Raw genomic sequence first — 24,081 nt, 5'->3', positions numbered from 1 at the left:
TCAAACCCTAATTCAATGGTCGCTACAGCAGACCGCCCCACACCTACCGTAAATCACTAACTGGAGGAAGCAGTGACCTCCAGCAGAGAGCTTCATCGACCACCTGCAGAAAAAAACAACAGGATGTGCTGCAGTAGGTCATGGGTTATGTGCCACTAGATGTAGGAGTGGCATGGAGGGTAGGGATGGGGTCCAGGGAGTTTTTGCTTGGAATTTCTGTGGGAAGGAGCTATCGCTCATGTGTTAATGACTGTGAAGGGTAGGCCTGATGAGGAGGTAATGCAGTGGTGATCGTAGGGGCACGTCATCCCCTCAGTGCGGTTCAAGTCACACTAGCATTTTGCCGACTACTTCCGCACCATTGTCGAGAGGACCACGGCCATACGTGGTCACTGTATGGCCCCAATTCAATAAGGCTCACAGGGGGCCGAAAAGCCATCTGCCACTCTGCCCCTTGTTTGAGGGCGCTCCACTATAAGCTCAAAAGGAGGAGGAGTGTGGAGGAGGGCAATAGCTACTGGGGGCCCAGCAGGGCCCGGCACCCCAATCTTGATGCCTGGCACCCCAAATTTTCTTTGCAGTGGGAGATGACAAGGGGATTTTTAAAAAATGCTCAGTACCATGCAGGCATTTTTTTCGTTATGGGAGCAGCACAGAATGTAAGTTCTTAAGACAAAAGCTTAGTATTATTTTTATTACAATTTATTTATTTATTTAATCATTTATTTATGCATTTTTATATAGCGCAAACTTTACCCAAAGGTGTCAGAGCAGTTAACAATAGAACCAGTTATGTAACAAAAGGACTTCAGAGTACATGAATTACATCAAAGATACAAGCAGATACACTCTGAATTCACATATAAATAGTAGTAAGTACATAAGTTTACTACATATACTAGTGGTTAGAGTTACAAATATACAAGTTACAAATTCACTCAAAAAATATATATATGTTACATATTTACAGAGCATGATCTTCTTGCCGTTGCTGGGGTTTTTGCAGAGCTTGTTTAGCCAGACCTTCAGTGTTCTGGTGCACTCACAGGAGGTGTTCTTGGGCCTGGAGGGATCCTAGTGCTGGCTGTAGGGAAAAGAGGCTGGGTGGTGGTGGGCGAAGGCGGCATGCGGGAGTCTGCAGGTTGATCTCATGCTGCATGGGGGAATCAAGCCAGGTTGTAGACATCTTGCCCCGAGATGGGCTCAGCAGAATGGTCAGGCCTTTCAAAGTGCCCCAGTCCTCCGCGGGTCTTGACTGTACCAAGGGCTCAGGGTCAACGCCCCTTTCAAATAAGATACGGGCATATGTGCACCCACTGCACTCTGGCAAGCCCTCTGGGGAAGCTCCAGTGCCCGTCTCGCCCACGACTGACGTCATTGCCATTCTCTACCGCCGGGTACCTCTGTGCCGCAGTTTAAAGACTCACTCTAGGTCTCGGACCAGGATGCAGGAGCCCCTGGGCTTCCGACTGTGGGTGCAGATTTCCTCTGGAGCTCCGAGCAACTCATGGGCCCACCGCACGTAGAGCAGTGCGGGCCTGCGCCTCCACCTTGCCACCAGACAATAAATGAACTCCAGACAATGAATTAATCAATTTTCCTCCTCCGTTTAAACACTCCGATTCCAGACTGATGATTTGTGTTCAAATTAATGGCTGGGAACCGTACAAACCACAAGTATAATATGTTTAATCTGGACTAGATTAAGGAGTCAATATTGGTATTGTAGCTGCAAAGTAAAATGCAGGTGTGCCCCAGAATCACTTTGAGGAATGCATGAACTGTAGATTAGAATTAAAAACACAATGCAGTGCTACATTAAATGTTAATGGATCAAAAACAAGATAAATGAAAGCATATAAACAATCAGAATTTGGGACACAATGCTAGAGTTCATAAAATGTAGATAGGACTTCGGAAAACAATTGCATTGAATTGTACTGTTTGTACGTACTGGTTGGTCTGGTTTCATTCTTTATATACAGCTTCATACCAGAAACAGGGATATTGAAGCACGCAATTTGTATCAACTGTTTGGTGCATATTTGAAGGGTGATTGTGTGGTTTGGCCTTTATAGGACATGTTAGGTGAAGATTGTGAAAGGAACAAAAGATGGATGGAATGCAGAACAATACAAACATTCATCCCCAGTCACAAAGATCTTGGTTTAATCCATCGTTCTTTTGCTCACCAAGCCATCCCAGTTTGGAGCCAGTGTTAAAACTGGGGGTCTCTAGTTGGCAATGGTATACACCTTTGACCAAATAGGGACCCTTGCTTCTAGTCAGGGAAAGGGGATTACACTACTGTATAACTCCTGCTCACCCCCTTGATAGCTTGGCATGAGAAGACAGGCTTATCTCAGAGGCAGTGTGTTAAGCATTTGTGAACACATACAGTAATACAGTGAAAAACTACAGATGGACACAACACAGGTTTTATAAAAAATAAGTATTCTTTATATAGACTTAACACAAGATCACAAGCGACAAAATTCCAACTTACAGTAATCGATAATAATTCTTCAAGATGGTAGAAATTGGTTATTCACTTGAAAGCAGCCTTTAGCAACAGATAACCCCAACAGGAGTTATCACAACGTCAAGGGCAAAGAAATCCCAAAGTACTGCGCCGACCGCGAGGTGCGCGGTATCGTGCCTGGAGTCAAAACAGACCCACAGAGAACAGTACCTGGGAAACGTGAAAACAAAAACAGCTCACGGCGTCGGGGATTTTCGGCGGCGTTGGCGCATTGTGGCGTTGGTTCCTTACTTTGGGGTAGATGAAGCATCGGTGTCCTGGATGCTTGCGCAGGCAGGGGAGGTGTCAGTTCCTAACCGGAGTGGAGGTGACAAAGCCATGGTTCCGTACGGTCACGATGTCAATGGATTCTTGACCACCCACGTCGACGATCGGCTCTGTGATGATGTCGGCTTTGAAGCGGCACTGCAGCAGGCATCGGGCTGGCATCACAAGTCGGAGCAGCGCTCACGACTATCGCAGCCTTACAATGTGGTTCGCTGGCGTCAATGTGGCACGGCGGCCAGCAGCGGATCTACGTTGCAAGTCGGAGCAGCGCTCGCGGCTATGATGCAGATGACGGCGTGGCTCGCCGGCATCAGTGTTGCAGAATTTCTTCTGTAGCAGTTAGAACAGCAAGTTCCTGATGCAGGCAAACAGAAGGGGTGACTTCTGATATCCCTGAGACTTCAAACAAGCGGCAAGCTCAAATCAAGCCCTTGGAGTAATATTCTGCAAGATGATGAAAGTCCTTTAGACGTTCCTTCTCCTCTCCTTGGCACTGAAGACACTACTGTAGGCCGACCCAGCAACACAGCACACTGGCATCGGGGGCAGTACAACTCCTACAGCTTCCTTGGTTCTTCTCCTAGGCAGAGGTTTGTCTTGTTGTTCCAGAAGTGGTCTAAAGTCTTGGGGTTTTGGCCCCAATATTTATACTAGCAAATCCTTTGTTCTCTGAAGGCAGAGGGTCCTGTACCTAGTCCAACCCAGTTATGTGCAGTCCTGGAGCACTTTGTTAACATCACTTCCTTTGGCAGGGTGGGCCAGGGTCATCAGACACACCACAGGAGGTGGAACCAGCATTGTGGAAGGCAGGCACAGCCCTATTAAGACCCAGGTACTACTTCTCCCACCCATCTGCATGCAGATAGGTCTATTTAGCCTTGTGCTGACTCACCCTGTCTCCTGGAATCCTTCTGCCCCTGTCACTCACAAACCCAGACACACAATACACAAGCTAGAAGAGGCAGGCTGGATGGTTAGGCAAGAAAATGCCTACTTTCTAAAAGTGGTATTTTCAATGTCAAATCCAACTTTACTAAAAGGTGTATTTTGTCATTCTGAGTTCAGGTATACTAAATTCGGATTTCTACCATGTTCCCTGGATCAGTTAGGATTATAAGATGTTATAATCAAACTGCCCATTCTGGCCTATAGGGAACAGGTAGCCTTGCAATAGTGAAAAACAAAAACGCCTGTAATTCACTATTAGGACATGCCACACACACCAGGGCATGTCCTACCTTATACTTACAACTCACCCTGCCCTTGGGCTTACTTTAGGGGTGCCTGATATGATAAAAGGGAAGGTTTAGTGACTGGCAAGTGGATGCACTTAAAAAGTCGACATGGCAGCACTAGGCTGCACACAAGCTCTGCAGTGGCAGGCCTGAGACACACTTTTATAAGCTGCTTCTGTGGGTGGCACAACCAGTGCTGCAAGCCCACCAGCAGAATTTGATTTACAAGCCCTGGGCGCACATGGTGCACTGCACTAGGGTCTGACAAGTAAATCAAATAACCCAATCAGGGAGTCACTTATCAATACATCAATTTAACATAGGGAGCACTTGCACTGTGGCACTGAATAGCAGTGGCACAGTGCCCAAAGCATCTAAACAAGCAAAACATATCAAAAACAGAGGAGGCAATCAGTAAAAAACGGAAGGGAGACTCACACCAATGATACCAGGTCTAAAACCCAGCCATATGCAAATCAGTCTTGACCATGTTCCTTATTAGAGCAGTCCAGCCCGAACTGCCAAGCCAGGTCCTTCCTGGACTGGAAATAAGCATCCTGGGACCGGGTGCGGGGCATCACCCCTCATCAGCCAGGCCAGCTTTAATCCAGTGGTGCAGTGAGCATGGGACCCACGTCTGGGCATACCCTTCCCACTTATGGTGTTAAATGCAAAAGGAACAAATAATGGACGGATTGCTGAGCAATCCAAAAATTTGTCCCAAGTAACAAAGATCTGGGTTTAATCCATTGTTCTTTTGCTCACCACGCCACCCCAGTTTGGAACCAGCCAAATGCAAATCAGTCTTGACCCTGTTCCTTATGGGAACAGTCCACCTCGAACTGCCATGCCAGATCCTCCCTGAACCAGAAACAAGTATCGTGGGACTGGTTTGGGGGCATCACTCCTTATCAGCCAGGCTAGCTTGAATCCAGTGGTGCAGTGAGCACGGGTCCAATGTCTGGGCATACTTTTCCCATTTAGGGCCACAAATGCAAAAGGAACATTTGATGGATGGAATGCTGAACAATGCAAACATTCACCCCCATTCACAAAGATCTGGGTTTAATCCGTCACTCTTTTTCTCATCACGCCACCCCAGTTTGGAACCAGCCATATGCAAATCAGTCTTGACCCTGTTCCTTATGGGAACAGTCCAGCCTGAACTGTCAAGCCAGGTCCTCCTTGGACTGGAAATAAGCATCCTTGGACCGGTTTCGGGGCATTACCCTCATCAGCCATGCTAGCTTGAATCCAGTGGTGCAGTAAGCACAGAACCAATGTCTGGGCATACCCTTACCACCTAGGACGACAAATGCAAAAGGAGCAAATGATGGACGGAATGCTGAACAGTGCAAACATTCACCCCATTCACAAATATCTGGGTTTAATCCATCGTTGTTTTGCTCACCACTTCACCCCAATTTGGACCCAGCTAAATGCAAATCAGTCTTGACTGTGTTCCTTATAGGTATATCCAGAACAGTGGTCCCTAGACAAAGTACAGATTAACAGTCGAATAAATATAGGCTAGATAGACACTATATTCTTTGTCCAGCCGGACAGATTTATTTTTAGTAGTCAAGATTATTAGAAAAGATTTTTTAAAAATTGTTAACAGCAGGACACCAGCCGATGTCAACTGACACACTAGGAAAAGGAAAACAAAGGCAACTGAACAGTCTGTGTAGTTGAATCACAATCAGACGATAATACAAACACACTATTGCTGACATAAATTAATACATTTCATTTGCATATAGTGCGATACAGTCGACGACGTTTCGAACCTGCAATTGAGTCGCAGATTAAATAGCCTGAGTCTTGGGAATGCCTGTTGGGCAACGAATATCACCTCTGCAATGGAGGAGAGGCTACAACCAACAATGACGGGCCGACAATGCGATCCGCGTCCGTCGAATTGTCGGCGATTTGTTCGACGGACGCGGATCGCATTGTCGGCCCGTCATTGTTGGTTGTAGCCTCTCCTCCATTGCAGAGGTGATATTCGTTGCCCAACAGGCATTCCCAAGACTCAGGCTATTTAATCTGCGACTCAATTGCAGGTTCGAAACGTCGTCGACTGTATCGCACTATATGCAAATGAAATGTATTAATTTATGTCAGCAATAGTGTGTTTGTATTATCGTCTGATTGTGATTCAACTACACAGACTGTTCAGTTGCCTTTGTTTTCCTTTTCCTAGTGTGTCAGTTGACATCGGCTGGTGTCCTGCTGTTAACAATTTTTAAAAAATCTTTTTTAATAATCTTGACTACTAAAAATAAATCTGTCCGGCTGGACAAAGAATATAGTGTCTATCTAGCCTATATTTATTCGACTGTTAATCTGTACTTTGTCTAGGGACCACTGTTCTGGATATAGATATAGTTACCCTGAGGTCCCTAGCATATAGCTGCCTTGGGTTCCCTTGTTCCCTAAAATGATGTGTTCCTTATAGGAGCAGTCCAGCCCAGGTCCTCCCTGGACTGGAAAGAAGCATCATGGGACCAGTTTCAAGGCATCACCCCTCATCAGCCAGGCTAGCTTGAATACAGTGGCGCAGTGAGCAGAGGACCCACATCTGGGCATACCCTTCTCACTTAGGGTGACAATTGCAAAAGGAACAAATGATGGCTGAATGCTGAATAATGCAAACATTCACTGCCAATCACAAAGATCTGAGTTTAATCCATCATTCTTTTGCTCACCAGGCCATGCCAGTTTGGACATAGCCATATGCAAATCAGTCTTGACCCTGTTCCTTATGGGAGCAGTCCAGCCCAAACTGTCATGACAGCTCCTCTTTAGACCAGAAACAAGCATCCTGGGACCGGTTTCGGGGCATCACTCTTCATCAGCCAGGCTAACTTAAATCCAGTAGTGCAGTGAACATGGAACCCACGTCTAGGCACACCCTTCCTAGGGTGACAAATGCAAAAGGAACAAACGATGGATGGAATGCTGAACAATGCAAATATTCACCCCCAGTCACAAAGATCTGGGTTTAATCCATTGTTCTTTGGCTCACCACGCCACCCCAGTTTGGAACCAGCGTAAGTAAATCAGTCTTGACACTGTGCCTAATGGGAACAGTCCAGCCCGAACTGCCAAGCCAGTTCCACCCTGGACCGGAAACAAGCATCCTGAGACCGGTTTTGGGGCTTCACGGTTCATCAGCCATGCTAGCTCTAACAGTGAATGTGAGGCAAGAAAAAAGAGGACTTGCTGCTGAGGCAAGTCTCTGCATCAGCTCAACATCATGAGATATAACACTGCAAAAATTAAAGAATATAAAAAATACATTAAAATATGATGACATAGTGGGGACATGTCACATGGAGTCTAGCAGGGCCGGACTGGGAACCAGAACCGGCCCTGGCAAAGTGCTCGGCCGGCCTCCCTACCCCCCCTCCGTGAGGAGAGGGGAGGGGTGAGAGGTGCGATCGCGCTCTGTGACAGGGCCGGTTTTCGGCCGTTTTTGTTACAGGGCCGTTTTTGCAGCATAACGGCCCTGTAACAAAAACGGCCCCAGGGGCCTAAAACCGGTCCCCAACCATGCGGCCCACCGGGGGATTGCCCGGTGCCCTCAACGGCCAGTCCGGGCCTGAAGTCTAGTTTCACATAAGTGTTGCAGAGGATGTGAGAAAGACTCAGCCGCACTTGCATGCACTATACATGGAATCCACTCTTCATGTGCATCAGAAGGGTCCATTATGGTATACGGCGCTCAACAACTACCAACCCGAGATCATACATATTTTAAAGACATTGTTAGTATTATTAATGGGATAAAGTTTCCTATGCTGTAGATTATAAGCATATTGCAAGTCACCAACGAGTTCCCAGACCATATAGAGAAGCAAAGATGAAGGACATGTATAACACCCCCCTTCCTAGAAACATCTTAAAACCTTGGACCTAGATAATCAAAAATGTTACTAAATGCAGCATGCAGTAAATGTGTGTCTCGTGACAAGACAGAAAAGAAGAAAATAGCCATATCTACAGAGATATGGGACTCTCTTCATCTCTCCCTAGTGCCAAGGCACAATCAGGCTGCTTAGTGCCATGCACACACATTTGCACCATTGTGCAAGGGCGTCTGCATGAGTCTTGCATATGATTTTTAATGGAAGGGCAACTTTCCAGTACAAAATACTATGCTTGGACTAACTTTCAAACTTTTCCCACCTCAGATGTATGCTATGCAGTGCAGCGCACGTACAAAGTAGAAAACGTTAGAAGAAATTAAATAATTTCTCCTTCTTAAGGCCTGTTTTAAAGTGGCATTATCTGTGGCACAAAACTCTGTCTACCATTGTTAGTAGATATGGTTTTACATGAAAAAACAAGGGTGGTTGCATGAGAACGCACATATACAACTCAAGCATTGCCCCCTTTGCAGTGCAGAAAAGATACGAAGTGGGAACAGTTAGGAGAAATAAAAGTATTGCTCCTTTTTAACACCTACAACCGATGCAACACCCCACTATGCGGAATAATGTAAAGCTAAGGGCTTCTCTGCATTTATTTGAAAGAAGATATGCACTGGAAAGTAAATTGTAAAAACAATTTGCACAGGGCCTTGGTGTCTTTCTCTTTTATGTTCATTACAGATAAGAAGAATAAAAGCTGAATCTGTAGTGCAAAATAAGGCACACCAAATTCACATACTAATTCTCTGAAAAATGTAGTGGAATCAGTTAAATCCAAGTCAGGTTAAGAAGGCTGTGGATCAGATTGTTTACAAACTTGTAGGGTTTCTTGGCCAGATGTATGACCATTTGAAATTGAGACTCGCAAATTGTGATAAATTGCAAGTAGCAATTTGTGACTCGCAATTTCCAATGTACAACAGTGTCTGAGACACTGTTTGCGATTCTCAATGGGTTGCAAATTGCATTTCTCATGCATATTAATGATGCTGTCGCAATATGAGGCCCATTTGGGAATGGCTGGCACTTCCAGGGATGGTGACCTGCTGGGGTCAGCAGACCTCCATGTCTGGGACATCTTTTAAATGAAGCAGTTTTTTTAAGGTAGCCAGTTTTCCGTAAAGGGAAATGGGATGCATAAAAAAGAAAAAAATGAAACATTTTTGTTTCATTTTTTAAGGGCAGGTAGTGGTACTGGGGACCACTGCCTGCTCTGAAAAAATGTTTGCACACCCATTCACAAAGGGGATGGGGTCCCCTGGGGACCCCTTCCTGTTTTTGAATGGTTTACCACCCTCTTGAAGAGGGTGGTAAATGGCGAGTGTTTTGCGACCGCAATTGCAGTCGCAAAACATTCTTACATATTTGCATACACAAAAAAAATGCCGTACAGCTGGCCCTCTAACTTTCTTGCGATGACCTACATAGTGGGGAAAAAAATCCTTGCGATGAATATCTCTTCATTGCTGTTCACCCTTTCTTTTTAGAAAAAGAAATCAAAAGGAATAGCCAGCTCCCATTTTCATTGGTAAACTGCCTTTCATCATGGCTGCTGACAGCAGGCATTCTGATGTCTGAACTCAACTGAAGTATCTTATTATAGGAGAGCAGGCTATGTTGTTTCTTTATTGTAGATGACTAGATGCGACCCATCTCAACGGCTATAAAGAAATTAGGAATGGGCCTTTATACAAGGATTGGAGGTTTCAACGTATTATGTGAAGTCTGTCTAGCAGCATCAGGGAGAAACAGAAGAGCAACTAATTGGTGGTGCTGTTGAAACATCAAAAAAGTGATATATAAAGCTCACTCAGGAAAAACAAAGGAGTAATCCATTAGAGGGATTGTTAAACTACAAAGAAGTCTATCCAAACCAAAACAGTAGTGTATAGCGTTCATCCATGGTTGAGTGGGTAGGGGCTCGGAGATTAGGAGAACAGATATGGAAGGTAACCAAAGTCTGGCTCACATCTATCAGGCACAAGCAGGGAACACACCACAGACAGACACATTTATCCTTCTTCCATTTAGTTGGATGCCCAAGATGGACATGTAATGGGAGAGATACAACATTTACCAGGGGGAGGAAGGAGGGGCTGGTCTGCAGAAGGCTCAAATACTGCCCCTGCAGGTCAATAGAGACATTAAGAGACCAGCCCTTGAGGTGGAGATAGTTAGCGTAAGGCAGGGAGAAAGCAAAGGGCTGCAGGGTATGAGCATAGCCCAATAATTTCAACACAATGCTAGACACATGGGAGGAGAAACAACACAAAGCAGAGGAGCAAACATTTTAAACTTAAAATACTGTATATGCACAATCACAACAAATGGATGTCTTTAAACTTTCTGACTTTTTCGTACATAGGTTGGGTACCTAAGACCACTCACACATAACATCAAGAGTGCACAAGTCAAAAGTAGAACCTGAGGCCTTTATCAGATTAGTTCATCACATGAACAGAAGTTGTCTAATTGGAAAAAGATAACCTATCTATTTCATGCGTACTCTCAAATACCTGTTAACTGTCACCGTGGACATCTTCAGCCAGACCTAGATATAGCCAACAACACTTTACAATATGCAACTCATACATTATTTGTAAAAGTGAGTCTGCATATCCCAGAACACCAAAAAGGTGTTGGCTAAAAAGACACAACTGAATGAAGTCAGCCCCACATTTTGAGGCTAGTTTGCAGTGCTGACCACCGCCTCACTGAGCTGCAGACATTAGGCCATTACATCAGGCCTATTTGTTTTCTGCTGCTGCAAATATACAAATGTTATCCCCAAGGAGAGAGACCTCCAAGGAACCACAGTGAGTATTGTAAAATACCCTGTCCATGTTCTTTCTTATGTTGCAGTAAGATCTAAGGTGGGGAAGGAGCAGTTTCCCTATCTCTTTGAACCAATAACAAAAATAAGAGTGATAATAATAGAAATCTGTTATTTGTATAACCCTCTGCAAAGGACATTTACTATGGAATTATTATTCGAAATTCATAACAGAAACTTAGATCCAGACATACATAATTTGCAACATAACTTTTTGTGGCAGCTAAATTATTTGGTGAACGGACCTATGTATTAATAGGTCGGATTGCAGAAAAAGGATTTGGAGTGAGGCACAATCCAACCTACCCCATTACTCTTCATGAATTAGGTGGCAAATTGTGACTTTGTCCAATGGATGGACATTAGAGGAATGGTGGCATACTGTCAGCAGTTCACAATGTCTGTGATCTTGTTTTAATTTTTTGTTTGTTTTAAGGCAGCCCTTTTGTCTTGAAAGAAAGTGCTGCATTTAAAAAATTGTATTTTAAAGATCCATTGAACTACTTAACGCTCTAAACTTTTATTTTACATTCACAACACAGAACATATCTTAAGATCACCACTTTGCCTTTGTAAATGGGTTACAACCACCTTTGAATAGTTGGCAGATTTGCCACTGACCTTAGGGAAAGCCAATGGGGCAAGCCCAAAAGAAGATGGTAAGCATATCGCATGTTTGCTCTATGCGGATGACCTGGTGATCATGGATCAGACCGAAATCAACCTACAAAGTAAACTAAATAAATTTCACGATTATTGCTAAAAAAAACTGGTGGTCAATATGGATAAGACTTCTGTAACTGAATTTCTTCTTACCTGAGCCTGTGAGGGGACAGTGTGTTTTCCCTGTGAGACGCTAAAGATATTTCCTGGACAGTGCCCTCCCGCCGCCGCAAGACACACCTGGCCGCCGAGTGGAGGAAGCAGGAAAAACCACAAATTCCAGGGGGGATAGCGGAGCCCCACGTCACCTCCCGACACCGGAGGCGCTTCAAATTGCGCGCTCTCCCCGCGTCGTGGGACGCGAGTGGGACGCCCGGACGAAGCCCGGACAAAGGGCGGACAGTCTTAGACAGTCCGAGACTGGCCGCGACTGGACTGGTCCGAACACTCTGCCCCTGCCAAGATCAAGGCAGTTTCTTGTAGTAAGACTATATTGCCTTACCTTATCAAATTTTATAGAGGATTATTGTTGTGCCCTCCCTTTTCCTAGTTTGAGTACCGCTTATTCTGTGTTATAAACTCCCAATATTATTTTGAGCGTTAACCTGTGTAGCATGCCGAAAAAAATAGCTCCAACCACGTCCAATACGATGGATAACTATTTGGTCCAGTTGGTAACGAAAATCAATAGCGAAAGGCGACAGTCATTAGGATTAAGTCAATCTCCAGTTCTCCCTCCCCTGAGCCCATCTCCATTATCTCTATTGGTAGACACATCATTGCAGGCTGCTAGTAGTGACGCTCCTGAGACCGATCTTCATGCCAGTAGCAAGTATGATCAAAGCGCACTCCTAGAGGTTGATCCAGAAATTGACCCCGTAACTGACCCGGAAAGTGATGCTGATTCTGACCCTGAGACACATGTCCATGTCATAGAAGAAGATCTTTCCTCCCCAGAGCAGGAAACTAGGGCAGTCAGAACATGTAGAAAGATCCAGCCCAAGCATGGCGGGTTACGGTCAGGGTTGAGGAGGAAAAGGGCCTCACCGCCACGGAAAACTAAGGATAAGAGTATGGATGTTGGGGAGGATAGTGCAAAGCATATTATGTATGATGAGCTATTTCTTAGGATAGCTGATATGATTGAGTGTAAAATCAAAGCTATTATCAAACCAATGGTGGCCAAAATTGATAAGCTCACTGCTGAGGTGAAAAAATTGGGCGGGATTCAGAATAAGGTTGTGGGGGAGGTTGGTAACATAGCAACTCTAGTTTCAAACCTAGCAGGTTTAACTGGGGAGAATGTTGTGAGTGTGGCAGAGGCAGGGAGGAGTATGACAGCAATTATCCCCCCTGGTCAGGTACCAGCAAATGCAGAGAATCACCCAGTAGTAAGAGAGGATGCTTTGTTAACATCAACCGTACCACCTGTACCATGTCAGGAGACAGACTCTCCCCAATTCATAGTAGAAGCTTCACCTCTGGTGTTGGTACTGGCAAATGTACCACCCCTGGTACCTGGGCAGTTAGAATCCCCACCATCTCTCTCTAGTAAGGCGCTGCATTTGCTGTCAGGTAACATGTAGATGGCTCCAGGAGGGAAACAGCAGTTAGCAGGGGAGATTAAGACGGCTAGAAGGGTAGCCTGGATAGGGAACAGACCGAAAAAGTTCAAAGGAGACTGTGTAGTGGTGAACTTTTCCAATTCGGCTGTGCTCCCTAATGTTTTGTCAAATATCCTCCCCCCTCAACGCAGGAGTGGCACTGTTGTTCCCCTCACCTTAAACATTTTCCATGGTGAGCAGCAAAACGTGACTTATCCTAAGACTCCAGGGCCAAGGTGGGACACCATGATGAATAGATGGGGTGTGGGTGCTCCAGCTAATGAATGGGGGATTAGCCTAGGAAATAGGTTTGGGATCCTGTCAGGCCTAAATGACTGCGACTGACTCACGAGGGATCGCAATACGGCATGTATTAGATTATCTGAGGTTTGTGGAATGGGTGACATTATAGCTCAGAGCACCGCCCTTACAAGTGACATCCCCACGCCCCAGACCAACACAATGGGCAAATGTAATATCTTAGTGGATTTGGATTTTAAGACCCTGTGCATGGCACATAAAATACTGCACAACGAAGGCCCCCCTATTCTTAGACCTCTTGTGTCCTTTCAACAATCAATTAGACAACTCAGATCTAACTCCCTTTCCCTTGCAAAAGTCCCCAGAATTAGAAAGGCCAGAACAGGTGGTCGCTTGTTCTCGTACAATGCTCCGAGACTGTGGAATGCCCTCCCAATCTCCCTGAGGCAAGAACAAAACCACCTTAGATTTAGGAAAAAACTGAAGACCCTCCTCTTCCCCTGAGCACTACCCCCCTTGATCGCACACTCTCCAGGATGATAGTTACCAGTGCCGGGATGCCCTAGGGTAGCTGTGCGCTCTATAAAACCCACAATCAAATCAATCAAATCAAACAAATGGCCCAAATCAACTACTTGACTGTATTGCTGACAACATAGCAAAAAACAAAATTGATTTAAATCTGGAGGCATTAGATACTAGTCTATGCAAGGGTATACTACCCAAAAAAAGGGCAGGGTAAGCGCTGAACCCCGCACCAAATTTGACAGTATTAATTCTCTTGCCCAATCCACTTTGGTGTCATGGAACGTGGCATGGGTGAGAAGTAAGGTAACATCCCTGGACTGGCTCGCCTTTCTGGATAATAAGGATATAATCCTCCTTCAGGAAACATGGCAGGTAACCCCGGAATTTAAGCAAGGATATTTAAACTTTTACACTTCAGCCATTCCTAGCTTACGGGGGAGACCGAAGGGAGGCTTGTTGACATGGGTTAAGCAGGACAGTAGATATTCCGTTACTCAGCTGGTCACAAATAGCCCAGATATTCTGCTAATCAAACTTAAATGCTCAGATTATAAGGACCTCTTTGTCTTTAATATTTATTCCAGGGGCTCCCAGGTGGTAAACCCACTGAAGCAGTTGATCAGTTAGATATTCTCCTTGAGCGATATCGCTCAAAAGGTAACATTATTGTTGCAGGAGATTTTAATTGTTGCTGTGAACTCCTAGATAGCTACGATATGGACCTTACAGTGGAAGAGGACTATATCTGGATGATCCCTCAGCTGACAATACCACCTATTAAAAAATGGTCAGAGGCAGCACTACAACTTAAAGTCCTATGTGTGGAGCACCGGTTACGTGCCACTAATGGAAGAATGAGTTCTGACAAACAGGGCACCTCTACCTTTAACAACGGTATATCTCATAGCCGCATAGACTACATCCTTACAAATAAAGAGAACTGGTCCAGTATTGACGATATGCGGATAGAGGAACGGGTAGAGAGTGATCATGACCCATTAATCCTGTCATTTAGGTTATTTGACTTACTTAAACGCGAGGGCCTGTGTGATTGTGTGGAGATAGCCCTCTCAAATAACCACAGACGAATTAGATGGGCTAACTGTGTAATGAATGAGGAAGGTGTTGCTGCCATGAGGGATTTGACTGTCCAGGCTATAGTAGAATTAAGGAACAATTCCACTGTGGAGGCAGTCGTATCAAATGTTAGTTGGATCCACAACAGTTTTTTTAATCAGTTAAGATCTTTCTTCGTCAAAAAGGTGACTAAAAAACAAAGTAGGCCAGCAAAGAAGGAGGATCAATGGTATGGCAAATCCTGTAGGGTTGCATACAGGGCCCCATCAGATGCAGTAAAAACCAAAGATATAGCTAAGATCAAGATTGCCCGAGTCATGTATAAAAAAACGCAACTTAAGGCAAAAGGTGACTGGGACAATGAATACTGGAGGGAGCTCCTGAGTGCTAGCAAAGAAAGATCTATGTGCTCCTTTTGGGATATGGTCAAACGGGGTAGGGGGATTAAAAGGGGTGAACCTACTAATTATGTTTCACCAAATGCTTGGGTCTCTCACTATGCGTCCCAGTTTGCCGCCGTGGACGAGGAGGAGGGAGAAGAGCGTGAGGCTCTTCTAAAAGCAATTGAGGGCACAAATCACCTTTCCTTTACCAAAGCTGATATCATTAGAACTCTGAACAATATCCCAAAAGCTAGGGCACCAGGCCTTTTTATGCATGACAAGGATCTTTGGGCCTCTTACATCCACCTGCTAGCTAATGGCATTGCGATGGGCTCACCAATACCAGAGTCCTGGAAGGGTGCCGAGATTATCCCAATCTTTAAAAAGGGGGAGTGCTCGGACCCAGGAAACTACAGGCCAATTAGCCTTATTTCTTGCATACAAAAGGTAGTGGCAAGGCTCTTACTGCAGCGTATTCAGGGCTGGATAGAGGAAAACGATATTTTGTCGCCTCTACAGGCAGGGTTCCGTAGCCATACCAGTACAATTGACCAAGTTTTTAGATTTGTTTTATTATATTGGCGTGTAGTGTTACTGGGGGGGGGTATGCTCTTTGCAGCTTTCGTTGATCTTAAATCAGCGTTTGATTTGGTTCCTCGTACTAAGCTGTGGGCAGCCTTACAAGAACAGGGCATCCCATTGGATATCCTGTCACTCCTCATCAGACTGCATGAAGATAATTTTGCCCGAGTCCGCTGGAACCAGCAGGGAAGTGTAACTGATAAATTCCCTATCGCAAGATGGATACGCCAAGGGTGTGTACCCCTACACTCTTCTCACTATACATCAACAGGGTGATCAGCTATTTTGAACAGCAACCAACCGATGCCCCCAAGTTGGATGGCAAGCTGATCCCCCTGTTGATGTTTGCTGACGACACACTATTAATTTCGAAGACACAGCAGGGCCTCCAAAAGGCCGTTGGAGTCTTTGAAGCTTTCTGCAATGACCATGGTCTTGTCATTAATACATCTAAGACAAAGTTCATGGTCCTACACAAAAATAAATATGCCAGAGGGAAGGTGGTTATGGATGGGGTTCAACTGGAGCAGACCCAAGTATTTAATTATCTGGGCATAACCTTATTATCCAAATTAGACTGGAAACAGCACACCAACCAGCTGGTCACGAAGCACGCACAATTGACAGGAGCACTCACTAAGGAATTTTATTTATTTCATAGCAGGCCAATCACCCCGGTTTTAAAGATTTATGACGCCAAAGTTGGAGCAGCAGTTCATTATGGGGCGGAACTGTGGGGGCTCAGTAACTTAAAAAGGTTGACGGGTGTGCAAAATTAATTTTTGCGCAACATCACAGGCTTACCGACTTCCACTCCATTGATCCCTCTCCACTATGACCTAGGGTCTCCTGGCCTCGAGGATATGGCCAGATATAGATTGGTTGCCTACTGGAGGAGATTATGGGTCACCCCAGAACTCTCCCAGTATGCACGGGCCTTCCTCGAGGTGAGAGACTCCGATAAGGCCCATAAAATATTATGGATGAGGGAGGTAAAAGCAATATACAAGGCTATGGGATTATCTCCATTGTGGGATGACCCAGTAGGGAATCCTTTTCCACCTAGAAAAACATTTCGAGACCTGTACTGGAACATGCTTGAGGCAAAGAGATTTGGCCGCTGTATTGAACCATCTTTTACGGCAGATTTCCTAGAACTTAAGCATTCTCCGGCCTTTGAGGCTTATTGGGACTGGATTACCATCCCAGGGGACAGGAAGAAATATCATCAGATTAGGGTGGGGACATTACCACTAAATTCTCTCACTGCAAAATGGCGTGGGGGACAAGGTTCGGCCTGTCCCTTTTGTCCCGATCAGCGGGAAGCCATTGGGCACGTTCTCTTTGCCTGTCCAGAATATAAGGTACCTAGGAGATCTTGGTTAAAACCTATTTGTGTCCAGTTAGGTCTCAAAACGGGTTGTAAGGCTGTCAGGATCTTATGAACTGACAACTCCCAAGCAGTAGTTATAGCCATAGCTAAATTTCTCCACTGGATGTGGATAATTCGGGCCCGTAAAATGACCCTACAGTAATTTCGGCCTATGACACCTGAGACTGTAAAATGTACTTAGTGACTAATGTACCTAGTGATGAATTTTAAAATATTTTTTAATGAATGAAATGAATTATATATCCATGTTTTTTTCTTCTTTTTAACATAACTTATTTAATGACTGTAATCTATGGGTTTGATGTTTGGCGTTAGGCCAATAATTGTTAATCGAGAGTTGAAGTGACGAACTGTGGATTTTACTAGCTGTCAATGAAGGGTAATTTTAAAATGTTAAATTGTAAAAAAAATTGAAAATGGCCAAGGCTGCAACTGTCTTTTATGATTGAAAAAAATCGAAATAAAGACTTTTTGAATTGATAAGACTAAAGCCCTGGGCTTTGGCCAGAGGAAAGTTGGGTTTGCATGGTTTTTGTGGTCTGAGAAAGTAGAAACCGTCACAGAATACAGGTATTTGGAAATGTAGATTGAAAGAAGTTTGAAATGGCATACCCATCTAGATGCGTTAAAATTAAGAACAGCAGCATTGATTAGCGGACTGAAATTGTTTAACAAAACCTATGGTGCGATGTCAGATAGACAAGTGTTAAAAGCTTACTCTGCCATGGTGCCTCCGCAGTTTCTGTATGGTGCAGAACTTTTATGCTTGAGTAACAAAAAGGGTTGGGATATTGAGGAAGGTAAAAATCTAAAAAAATCTATTCTCACTTCCCTTGTTGGCAATGTTACAGGCCATGAGACTTGAACCAGGACTGACCACATGGGGCATCTTATCCAGTATGGCCCTTCTTCGTTTTTGGCAACGCCTAGGAGCAGGTGAGAACACCAAAATATCACAATGGTGTAAAAATGGAATTCAGAACAGCGAATTAAAATGGGCAAAAGAGTCTAGAGCTATCGTGACGAAGCTGTGTAGCACGATGAAGGTTAAATTGTGTCCCATTACTTACATGATTAATTGTGATAAGAAGGTAATAAGGACATTGAGAAATGAAATATCACAGGCACAGGATCAAAAGTACCTTGCGAATAAAATCTCAGTACACTTTATGACTGTGGCATGGAAAAATGAACAATGCTTTCCCTATGTTGACAGGTTACCCGATTGTTGGTTGCGAAGAGAGGTTCTAAGGGCAAGAATTGGGTTAAACCTGTGTTATGTAAATAATGTGGTAAAAAGCTCAATGGTTGATAAGATGGGAAGATGTATTTGCACTTTGGGCACTTCATGTGATTTGTTACATATCTTAATAGATTGCCAGAAGTTTCTTGATATTCAAATCATGTTTTTTAAGACCGATTTTAAGCAAATATGAGATTAAGTCTAGCACCCAGGCTGTAATTTTGGTGACTGACATGTGCCACTTAGGTATTGCTGTTGCTATTGGGAAGTTTATGCTAAGAGTGAAGGCACTTCTTCTTAATGGTTTTAAATGAGTTTTTAACCCACCCAGATTTAATTAATTAATGGAGGGTGTATTAATTGTATCGTATTTTAAGACGTGTTTAGTGCATTTAAGATTATGCAATTTTAGATGTATTTTAATATATGTAATGTTTGAGGACCAATGGTCCAAATAAACGTAAATTAAACTTGAACTTGAATAGTTGATAACCTAAGAATGGTTTACTCGCAAACAATTGTTACATAGCATTTTGAAATGCAATTTAATAGGGATAATGTACCCGACCCTTAGGAATTTTGATTTGGTATGCATTTCTAACCCATTGTGTGATTTGCCAAGGGAGTGCTTGACAATCTATTGTTTCTGCAGTCGTATAAGGTACTAGTGTTCCCTTTCCAAACCAAAAACCTTCTGTGAGCCATTTCCACACTATCCCAAAATGTATACCCCCACTCTCACTGCATGTCCTGCTTTCAGCATTCTTTACATACTTATCAATGCAAACATTTTTAAACAATTCAACTGGAAAGATTATTTTCCCATCCACTGAACCACTCTTATGTTGCTGTAGTTGCTCAGGGCCATGCTCCCCCCCCCCCCCAACAAATATTCCTGGCTATGGGTCTGGAGGAGGCAGTTGAGGGCGGTGGTGGGTGCAGTCTCACAAGCACAGCTCTGACAATGCACGGCGCGGGTGCGGGCGCCCATGCGGACGATGGCCCTTGAGGGGCGAGGAGTACCCTCGGAGCTGCCTCTCGGCTGTCTCTCAGGTCAGCTGTTCCCTGCGCTGTCCTGTGCAGCCTCCTGTCCCATGACCGCACCCTGTGCCTCTCGCTCCGCTCACGTGCTCTCCAAGCCACGCCGCACTATTTCCGTTCCTGTTTCCGTCATAGATGAAAACAAAATCCACTCAAGCATAAACCCCCAACTCCCTGTCCGGCAAAACCTGCGTTCATCGCTGAGTTCAGATCCCGAGTTGGACACACTATCTTGTACGTGGTTCTCACATAGTTTGGCAACAAAATCATCGTCCTTGGCTGAACATTTCATTCAAATCTTGCCACGAGTCACTCAGTTTTTTATTGACATTCCTTCCATGATGAGTTTAGACCGTTACTGATCGTGGCGGAATAAGGGACACAGAAAAAGATAAACATGTCAAATAAAAAGTTTCGGATTTCTTTTCGTGGCTATTTAATAATTAGAAACTGCTTAGAGCTGCCAAAGTGGTTATTATTAAATGGTAAAGCCTGGTGTGATGCAAATCAGTTTGAGCAAATGCTTCAGTGCACCCAATATGTCAGGTATTTAGAGCAAAAAAACTGCCCCGCCTTTTAAACACAATGATTTCAGAGCTAGTATGATAAAGGCGAACACACGATTCTGTTGTCAAACAAATGGCGTGACTGAAGTCTCCTGGGAATCCCCAGTATTTCCATTGGCGCCTTTGGCAGCTCAGTGGAACGGCGGCCGCACAGACACTAATGAAGTAAACAAACGCTGCATCACATTTTACTCTCGCCTGTGTGTTGGGGAGGGGCATCACCATCAAGCCATCACAAGGGTGCCAGACCACCTCTAAAGAGCCCCCACTCCCAAACCATGCCCATCCTCGCTCTCTCGCACCCATTGCTGCTTATTTGTTATTGTTATTGTATTTGTGTAGTGTAATCTAAGCCCTCTCTGGCGTCGCATAGCCCTTTACAGAGAGGAGAGGTGTGGGTAAAATCCTCCCTCACCCTGAACCTGTCCTTTCAGGTTCCACTGCTGGCTCTTGGAGCCCTCTAACTCTTCACCCGAGAACAGCACAGAACCTCTATATTTTCAGACAAAGACTAAAGACCACCTATTCAGATTCTACCTTAAAGCTTCAGGTCCCATGATGCCCCCAAATACCTCTGGCACGGATCACCCACCTCCCCCCTCTATTATTGGAACTATTCATAATCCTGAATTTGACGCAGGAAATATGATTCATTCATTGTTCTAAAACTTTATAAAAGGCTCTCTTACGCTTGAGGTATTTAACCATATGTTTCACCTTCTTCCTATACCCTCTTCCTCCGGTCTCTAACTCCAATTTCTTCTCTTACCTTTCCTTTCCCTCCCCACACCCCAATTGCATCTCTTAGCTGTGATGTGCGTTTTTCCCCTCATAACTCATAATAAAGAGATTTATGTGTCTCTCAGTATTCGCTGTAAAGCATCTAAGTGCTGGTCTGGTGAAAAGAGTGGCCTGCAAAACCATAATTCAATAAATGGGTTACTTTGAGGCAGTGTTCTAAATGGCAATATCGAAGTGGCTGTGCAGTACTCACTACTTACAGTAAGTACTTGTTTGCTTCTGAGAGGTGCCGGTACTCTCCTATCAAAGGTGTAGCAGCAGTGTCAAGAAGAGCAGCAGGTAACAGTTTTATAGACCACTCTTTTCACCAGATCCGCACAGTGAGTCTGTCTCTGGGTCACTGAAATGGTAACAGGCCTTTGTACTCAAATTATTAGCTATAATAACCTTCATTGGAAAATGCATTTTCTAGTAATGTTTTATATTTTTCTGGTTGACAACTAATACATGTTTACGCTTTCTATGAAACCTTACTTGTGAACTTAAATGTTTTATTTATTGTTTACTTTGAAGAAGGTAGTACTTACCAAACTCCTGAGAACAAAAGAACACTTTAAAGTGAAAGTTATAAGTGATTTAACAGTAAAAGCAATGTATAAATTACATTCAAAGACAAATATGCAGCCTTCTCAACCCAGATCTCCCCATCTCCAATGTTCCACCTCAGGAAAATGCTCAACCCTGAGAGCATGGTTCACCTGTCTCAAGAAAGTGCAAATGTCCCAAAGTAAATAAAACAATGGAAATATGCATTGGCAAAGCCAAAAGATCTGGCTTGCATTTTCAATATTAAGCCCAACCTATTGGCTTTTCCAGCATTGAGGCCTGTATAAACAGGAGAAGGGACATGTAAGGAAAGCAGAGTTATGGACAAAGAGAGGCGTGACCAGGCAGAAATAAAAGAAAGCATATACTGGCAGTGAAAACCTCCAAAGTGGACTTTTCACTGTGGCAAGGCTGTCTCTCCCATTGGTTCACACTGGATTACACTATTACCTGTAATACATACTAAATTCAGGTTGCTAATAGCTAGAAAAATGGTTCAAATACTCAGTTTAAAAGTAGTTTTAAATCCAGTTTAATGGTCAAGTTAGAGTTTATATTACTATTTCGAAAATGAGCTTTTTAGACAGTTGCCTTTTGCCTGCCTAAAACCAAAAGTCTTTCCTGTCAGGGTCAGCTGTCACCTGACTCCAAATGTCTCTACTGTGTCATGATGTGTTTTGCTCCCAGACAGTGTACAAAGGGCTGTTTCCGTGGCAAGTGGGACTCCTCTTGTGACAGGATGGCCTAGGGGTTGTGCCCTGCTCCCTACTGATCTTCAAAGATTATCTACCTTGTCAATGACAGTTGAAGCTCACCCCTAAGCCTACCTCCCATTTGTCTATTGAGTCAGGCTGCCACCAAACCCAGTGGAAGAAGAGAAACTGATAAAAGAACTGGTTTAGGCGGTGGCAAAGGCTTGCTCTCCACCCACAGGCTGGCACTGGTCATAAAAGTTGTCAATGCGGACTTCTCCTCAGAAAACTCTGGTGCCTGTAAAGAATTAGAAGAAAGACTGCCCTGCTGTTTAGAGAACCTGAAGGAAGACTGGGCCTGCCTACCTTGAACCCAGGACCCCAGATGTTACTCCAAGGGCCAGCTGGCTGATTTCCTGTGTGAGCCTCAGGAATATAAAAAGCTTCCATTAGTCCCTACCCTACAACTGCCTAGCTGACCATTACCAAATGGTTCTGCCCTGGACATTGCTGCTGGCCTCTGTTGGAGTGAGCCCTAACCTGCCAGTGATACCCCATGGTCCTGTACACCTGGCTGCTGTAAGTGACTACTCTTCCTGTCCCCAGATTGCAAGAAATGGAAAGTGTCACTTAGAAACTTTTGGCAACATTCTGCATGGTGAACTGACTGAGACCAGGTTCACCATTGAATCCACAGCTGCCGACATTTAATTGCCAGTTGGCCTCAGCTTGCTGGTTTGCCCCGCTGAAGGAGATCTGACGTCCCGAAAAAAGTTTCTAAGTCTGAACGTAGTGCGCTATATCATTACCTATGCCGAACAGCATTCGAGACCTTCCTGAGCAGAGACATCAGACTTTACTGACTCAGAGCTTTCCTGCCTTCGAGGATGACCAAGCTGGAATTGCTCTCTTCAGTGGCCAAGGGGACTTTGTTCCCCAACCATTAATGCGTCAGGAGGTCCCTATGCAGAGCGGGTCAGAAAGTGGGCAGAGACTCATACTGACATCTCAGTAATCCGGTTGTGGGAAACTTAGTTATTGTGACAATAGAGAGCTCTTGGCTCCCACCGACCCTCAGCAATCAAGGGGAGTTCATCCCCCAACCAGTAGCACCCCAGGAGGCGCCTGTGCTGAGTGGTTGAGAAAGGGGGTGGGGTCTCCAAGAGCTCTCAACCTCTCTGACCTTTATTTAGCCCCCTATTTGCTCTTTCTGACCTTTATTCTGCATCTTCCTGCTCATTTCCATCCTTCATTTTGCCTCTTGCTGCTTGTTTCTGACCTCTATTTTGCCTCTTTTTGCTTGTTGCTGACCTATTGTCAGCCTTTATTCTGCCTATTTCTGCTCATTTCCAACCTTCATTTTGTCTCTTGCTGCTATTTTCTGACCTCTATTTTGCCTCTTTCTGCTCATTGCTGACCTTTATTCTGCCTCTTCCTGCTTGTTGTTGGCCTTCATTTTGCCCCTTTTGCTTATTTTCTGCCTATATTTTGCTTCTTTCTGCTCGTTTTTCACCTTTATTTTGCCTCTTTCTGCTCATTATTGATCTCTATTTTGCCTCTCTTTGCTCGTTTCTGATCTTTATTTTACCTCTTTCTGCTTGTTGCTGATCTCTATTTTGCCTCTTTCTGCTTCTTGGTGGCCTATAGTTTGCACCTTTCTGCTCGTTGCTGACCTTTATTTTCCCTCTTTCTGCTTATTGGTGCATGGCCCCTGCATTATTTTCATATCATTTGTCCGCACACATACATATTGTTAAGTGCCCTAGGGAAGTGCCGGTCCCCGAAGGGGTGAGGGGGCTGCATGGGCTTACCGCATTCGTCTATAAACAATTGCCCTGGAGAGGTGGTGGTTCCCAGGGTACAGGGGGCGCAGTTCGGGCAACCAC

Source organism: Lissotriton vulgaris, chromosome 3_1, assembly GCF_964263255.1.
Source record: "Lissotriton vulgaris chromosome 3_1, aLisVul1.2, whole genome shotgun sequence".
NCBI classification, from domain to species: Eukaryota; Metazoa; Chordata; class Amphibia; order Caudata; family Salamandridae; genus Lissotriton; species Lissotriton vulgaris.
This window is presented reverse-complemented; position numbering follows the sequence as displayed.